This window comes from Gossypium hirsutum, chromosome D04, assembly GCF_007990345.1.
Source record: "Gossypium hirsutum isolate 1008001.06 chromosome D04, Gossypium_hirsutum_v2.1, whole genome shotgun sequence".
Lineage (NCBI taxonomy): Eukaryota > Viridiplantae > Streptophyta > Magnoliopsida > Malvales > Malvaceae > Gossypium > Gossypium hirsutum.
This window is the reverse complement of record NC_053440.1, coordinates 20,267,018-20,273,783: the sequence shown is the minus strand read 5'-3', so window position 1 is coordinate 20,273,783 and position 6,766 is coordinate 20,267,018. Positions and strand designations below refer to the sequence as shown.

At 33.8% G+C, this 6,766-nt stretch overlaps 1 non-coding gene across 1 annotated transcript; it reads left to right on the top strand.

The window, feature by feature from the left end:
• Positions 1-6,423: 6,423 nt before the first annotated feature.
• On the top strand, positions 6,424-6,530 carry LOC121216447 (small nucleolar RNA R71). Its single transcript, XR_005912630.1, has one exon. It is a non-coding gene; the product is annotated as a small nucleolar RNA R71 (small nucleolar RNA).
• The last annotated feature ends 236 nt before the right edge of the window (positions 6,531-6,766 follow it).

The window sequence follows — 6,766 nt, the reverse complement described above, 5'->3', positions numbered from 1 at the left end:
TCTCTTTGAAGTTGCAGTAGAGTATATCACATTAAACCTTATATTCCTGAAGTTGCAATAGAGCAGTGGAATAGTTCGAGGTGACCAATTCCTATACCCCTCAAAAATGCAGTGGGATGGAATGAGGTTACTTGAGGAAAAGAAGTACCAATAAGTCAAGATTCGCTAAGACCGGGCAGGATTGGCCTCTCTTGAAAGTCTTGGCTCCATTCTCGTTACACGACAACGAGCACAGAGGGGCAGCTGTGAATGACCCACTCTGCCCGGGCCATTCAGAAAATTAAAACCAAAATAATTTTGAAACCTAACTAAATAAATTAAAACCAATTAAAGCCAAAAGTCCAAAAATAACAAAGTCCATTTACAATAAAAATCCAATTACAAATAAATAAGCCCAATACAAACCCTAGCCCAAAACCTAATAGTATCCCTAACTCAGCAAACTGAACAGTCCGCACCGTTCTCCCCACGCATAGTAGCCACCAGCCACTATCCTCACCCACGTGCGCCACCACGCGCCTCCAACTGGCCTTGCACCTACAACAAGCACAACAAACAAGCAAAAAAGGAAAGCAATAACTAAAAAAGAGCAAACCAGAATAACAACAAATAATAGAGGTTAAATAACAAAAAATATAAAAAAATATTTTCTGTAATTTCATTTTATTATATTCGACTATATAAAGCCGATTGTAGCACTGTAAAAGGGGACGCACACAAAGAAATCAAAAAGAGATTACAAAACCAAAAACGAAGAAAGTAGTAAGAAATATATTATTTTAGGTGATTCTTCGATTTCTATTTTTTTTCTCTCTTCTTTGATTTGTTATTTTTTTATTTACATACGAATATAAAAGGGGAAGAGGGAAGGGTCTTACCTACAAGATCGCCATCGGAACCTTGTCGATTCCGTTCCAATCGGTTTAGATGAGGAATTTTGGAGTTGAAGCGGCCAAAATGGAAGAGAAACTTAATTTTTTTTAGGTCTGTTAAAAGTGATAAGAGACTGTTGTTTTAGGGTTTCATGTGGTCTTTATATAATGCATGAAACGACACCGTTTAGGGTCTGTTTCAGTGGCTTCAAAATGGTGCCGTATTGGCCATATAACCCAGCGATCCAATGACCCGACCCGAACAAGGTCAGATCCACGTGTGTTGGGTCTAAAAGGGGATATTTGCGTCATTGACCCTTTTATTTTCTTCGTTGTTTTACGTTCTTTTTTTATTTTTAAATTTACCTCGTTTATTTTGAATACTGTTCATTTTGGTCCATATTGCAACACAGCATTTTGGTGGGCTGGGGATATTTCCCATTTAGTCCCCCATGTTATTCGCGCGCTGCATTTTGGCCTTCAATTTTATTATATTTTCATTTTTTTCTTTTAATTTTGTATTAAATACAATTTAACCCGTATTTTTTTAATTTAATGTGCTTGATTTTTATTTTTTTAATTTATTTCAATATTTATTATTCCATTTTTAAAAAAATTATATATTTAATTTTAAATCTAATATTATTTTTATGTTTAAGCTTAATATTACTTTTAAATTTATCATCAATATTATTTTAATTTACAATGTATTATTATTTTAATTTTATCATTAACATTACTTACATTTATCATGTATTTGTTATGTAATGATACTCAGGTATAATACTATTCTATATATGTACATACGTAATTACATTAAATTATCTTTATTTAATTATATTATTGATTTCATATTATTATAACTATTGACCTTAATTTCTCTTTTAAATATGTTATACGTTTTTAAAACCAATTTTTATATATAATTTATTTCTTTTAAAATACCCTACCTTGTATACTTTATTTATTTCAATTTTTATATATTATTATTTATATTATTATTAAACTTTTCATTTCATATGTATTACTTATTTAGATTGATACATATATACTATTTTGTATTTTACATATTTTGATTTTCTTCTTATGCAACATTTACTTTAAAATTCATTTATATATTACCATTTCATATAGTATTCATTTTTAACTCTATTTTTTATTTATTTCTAACTTTCGTATATGTTATTTATTTTAAAATGCTTTGTACATATAATTTATTGATTATAATTTCCCTTGTTTCATGCCATTCGTTTCTTTAGTTATTTTAAAACTTGTACATTTTGTTTGTGTTTGTGTTAATTTGCTTGGTGTCCTTTTTTCAATTAGCTTTTTTCACTAGCTTTCGAATATTAATGTTAGTATTTACATAATATGTGATGTGAGATTATTTCTCTTATGTGTATTGTATTGCTTATTTGTATTTATTGATTATTTGTCATTCATTAGAGTACATTTTGGTTTACAAATTATCACTTCGCGTTGTACATTATCATTCTATTGCATTTTATTCACTTAAAAGGTTACGTTTAATATCATTTAAGTATAAAAATCATTTTATTCAAAAGCATTCAAGATAACGCAATACTCGGTATTTGGGATCTTCGAGTAGATTGAGCCCTAACTTATTGGGTTTGAATTTTCCTCGTTGAATCTAAGTAATCGAGTATCCTTTTTAATCAAAACATCGAAATAAAAAGCTCATTCTAGGGAATTCGATACGTTGTGTCCTAACTTATTGGATATGACATGTTGTTCTCTCGATATAAGGATTTTTTTTAAAATAAAGGCAATATTCTATGTTTGGAATTTTCAGAAATTGTGCCCTAACTTACTGGGCTTCGATTTTCATCTGACTTAAACAATTGAATATCCTGTTTAAACTTCACTCCATAAGTTTTAAAAATCAAAAGACAAGCTCATTTTCGAGGATGTGAAACATCACATCCTAACTCATTGGGTGTGACATTCTATCTCCCGAAATAAGAGGGTCTTAACATGCAACTTGATTTATACAAGTTTCTTGTTAAATAAAAGGATCGTATTTTGAATCTTTGCAAATTTTCGACGTTAAGACATTAATGAATCAATTAGGTACCAAATTTTGGGCATTATGAGGGTGCTAATCCTTCCTCGTATGTAACCGACTCCCGAACCCATCTTTTTGATTTTTGTGGACCAAAATTGTTGTTTTAATAAATAAAATCGTTTATAAAAATAATTTTTTTTCGAGGTGACCCGATCACACCTCATAAAAAAAGATTGGTGGCGACTCCCTTTTTTTGGTTTTTTTAAATCCAAATCGACCATTTTTTCAAAAAATGGTTTCGACATATAAGATAAGAGCGGAATTTGTCAAAAGTAAAAACTATAGCGAAGAGTTCCTTTTGTGTTATTGTATAATTGCGTTGGGCTCCCATCATAGTTCTACTTGCATAGTAAATAGGGTGAAACACTTTATTTCTTCTTTGACCCATCACAACTCCTACGGCATAGCCCTTGCATCGCACATCAACTCAAAAGGTGAGTTCCAATCAAGTGTAACGATTATTGGGGCTGAGATTAACTGCTTCTTTAGCTATTCAAAAGCTTCCAAGCATGCTTTGTTGAAATCAAACACTGTATCTTTCTCTAGTAACAAACACAATGATTTAGAAATTTTTGAGAAATCTTTGATAAAAGCCGGCATGGGCTATGAAAGTTTTGACTCCTTTCACATTCATTGGGGCCGGTAATCTTTCAATTACGTCCACCTTTACTTTATCGACTTCAATTCCTTTTTTTGAGATCTTATGACCTAAGAAAATCCCTTCCTTGACCATAAAATGACATGTTTCCCAATTAAGGGCAAGATTCATCTCTTCGCATATCTTTAGTACCTTAGCCAAATTACTCAAGCAGATATCATAAGTGTACCAAAAACAGAAAAATCATCCATGAAAACCTCCACAAAATTTTCAACCATATTAGTAAATATTGCCATCATGCATCGTTGAAAAGTTACAGGCGCATTGCATAAACCAAAAGGCATTTTCCTAAAAGCAAACGTATCGTATGAACAAGTAAAGGTTGTTTTATGTTGGTCTTTTGGGGCTACAACTATTTGGTTATATCCCAAATAGTCATCTAAAAAATAATAAAATTCATTACCTGCCAGTCAATCTAACATCTGATCCATAAAAGGCAATGGAAAATGGTCATTCCGAGTGGCTTTGTTTAACTTTCTATAATCAATACAGATTCTCCAATCGGTAACAGTTCTTGTTCGAATTAACTCGTTACGCTCATTTTCAACAATCGTGATTCCACCTTTCTTTGACACACACTGCACCGGACTTACCCATGAACTATCTGAAATAGGATAGATGATTCCTGCATCTAACCATTTGATCACTTCCTTTCTCACAACTTCTTTCATAATAGGATTGACCCTCCTTTGCTCATCAATTTGAGCTTTTTCACCTTCTTCTTAAATGATTTTATGCATGTAAAAAGAAGGGCTTATACCTCAAATATCAGCTATGGTCCAACCAATTACTTTCTTAAATTTCTTTAGAACAACAACTAGTTGCTCCTCTTAATCTTTCGTCATTTTCGCTGAAATAATCATAGGAAAAGTAGAACAATCACCTAAATAAACATATTTCAAATGGGAAGGAAGTACCTTTAGTTCAAGTTTAGGGGGTTCTTCAATTGACAACTTGGGTTGCGTAAATTCCCAGACTTTAAACTCCAATGGTTCAAACTGTGTGGACTGAATAAAATTTCCCGAATTGGCTTCCATCAAAGTCATGTTTTCTTCACATTCTTCCTCCTCGAAAGGGTCAAGATCTAAGGCTTTCTCCAATGGATCTTCTTCAGAATTACTTTCCATAGAAACCAAGGTTTCTATCTATTCCATAATTGAACACTCCTCTGCCAGATCGGGAAATTTCATCGCTTTAAGAATGTTAAAGGTTACTTGATCATTTTGAACTTGCATGGTAAGTTATCCTTTCTGCACGTCAATTAACATTCTTCCCGTGGCTAAGAAAGGTCTCCCAAGGATGATCGGCACTTTCTTATCTGCTTCAAAATCTAAGACAATGAAATTAACAGGAAAAATAAATTTATCGACTCTTACCAAAACATCCTCGATCTTTCTTTCGGGATATGCTAAAGATCGATCCGCTAGCTGAAGTGTCACAATTGTAGGTCTTACTTCACCTATCCCTAACATCTTGAAAATAGCCTTAGGCATCAAGTTGATACTCGCTCCTAAGTCACAAAAAGCTTTACCACAGTAAGATTCACAAATGTTACAAGGTATAGTAAATCTTCCTGGGTCTTTCAATTTCGGTGGCAAATTATTCTGCAGGAATGCACTGCACTCCTTTGTCAAGGCAACAGTCTCATACTCACTCAGTCGTTTCTTCTTAGACAGTATATTCTTAATAAACTTTACATAATTTGACATTTTTTCTAAAGCCTCTACCAATGGAATATTGATGTGTAACTGCTTCAGAACGTCCAAAAACTTCTTCAATTGCACCTCCTATTTCTACTTATTTTGCTGCAATCTTTACGGATATGGAGGTGATGAAAATTTCGGTTGAACCGAACAACTTTTCTGAGTAGGTAAATCTGCATCCAAAGAAGATGTTAAAATATTTGAATTCACTAAGTCAGGTTTTACCTTGTCAGACTTTGCAGATTCTGATTCCTTTGGTGTAGCAACTTCAACAGTTGGTTGATTCTTCTCAACAGGCTTATCTTCGACATCAATCAATTGGGGTCTAGAATTTTACCACTTTGCAATGCCACTGCCTTGATATGTTCTTTACCCAAATTTCTTGGATTCTCAGTATCACTCGGCAAGGTTTTTTGCTGTCTGTTACGTAGCTCCGTAGCTAACTGACCGATTTGGTTTTCTAAATTTTTTACTGTTGTTGCTTATCTTTGGATCAAAGTGTCATTCTTTGCTATGTACGCTTTCAACAAGTTCTCCAAACTGTTTGATGCCTCAACTTGAGGTGGTTTTGGAGCTTGCTGATTATACCCTTGAGATTGGTTAGGTCTATTTCCTTGGTTGCTCCATGAAAAGTTAGGATGATTACGCAATAAAGGATTGTAAAAGTTGGACTGGGGTCCTTGTCCACTCCTATTTTTGTATTGGTTCCTCACATAGTACACTGACCCGGGATTTGATAGACAATTCTTAAATGAATGACCTTCCCCACAGTACATATAGGAAACTACTTGAAACAGAGTTGGTGGTTGAGCTACAGGATTATTAGTACTATTAGCAATTAAATATTTTATCATAGAGGAAATAGGCGATACCTGAGCTGATAACGAAATGAGGGTGTCAACTTCATGAACTCCGGCTACATGTATTCCTAAAGCTGTTCGATTTGTTGGCCATTGATAGTTATTACTTGCAATCCTCTCGATGATCTCATAAGACTCATTATAAGACTTAGACAAAACTGCACCATTCGCGGAACCATCTACCAGCAATCTTGTATGTGCATTGAGACCATTAGAAAATGTCTCCAACTAGATACAATGAGGAATCCCATGATGAGGACACTTATGAAGTAACTCCTTGAATCTCTCCCAAGCCTCATACAAAGACTCGTCATCCAATTATTCAAAAGTTGTGATCTCGTTCCTTAACTTAGCGTTTTTGCTGGGTGGGAAATACTTAACCAAAAATCTCTCTACTAATTTTTGCCATGTAAATATGGAACTTGGTGGCAATGAATTGAGCCATGCTCGTGCTCGATCTTGCAACGAGTACCGAAACAAATTCAACCTCAGTGTGTCTTCAGTCACATCGGCTATCTTGAATGAATCACTCACTGTCATAAACAATCGAAGGTGGAGATGTGGATCTTCCATGGGCATACCACTAA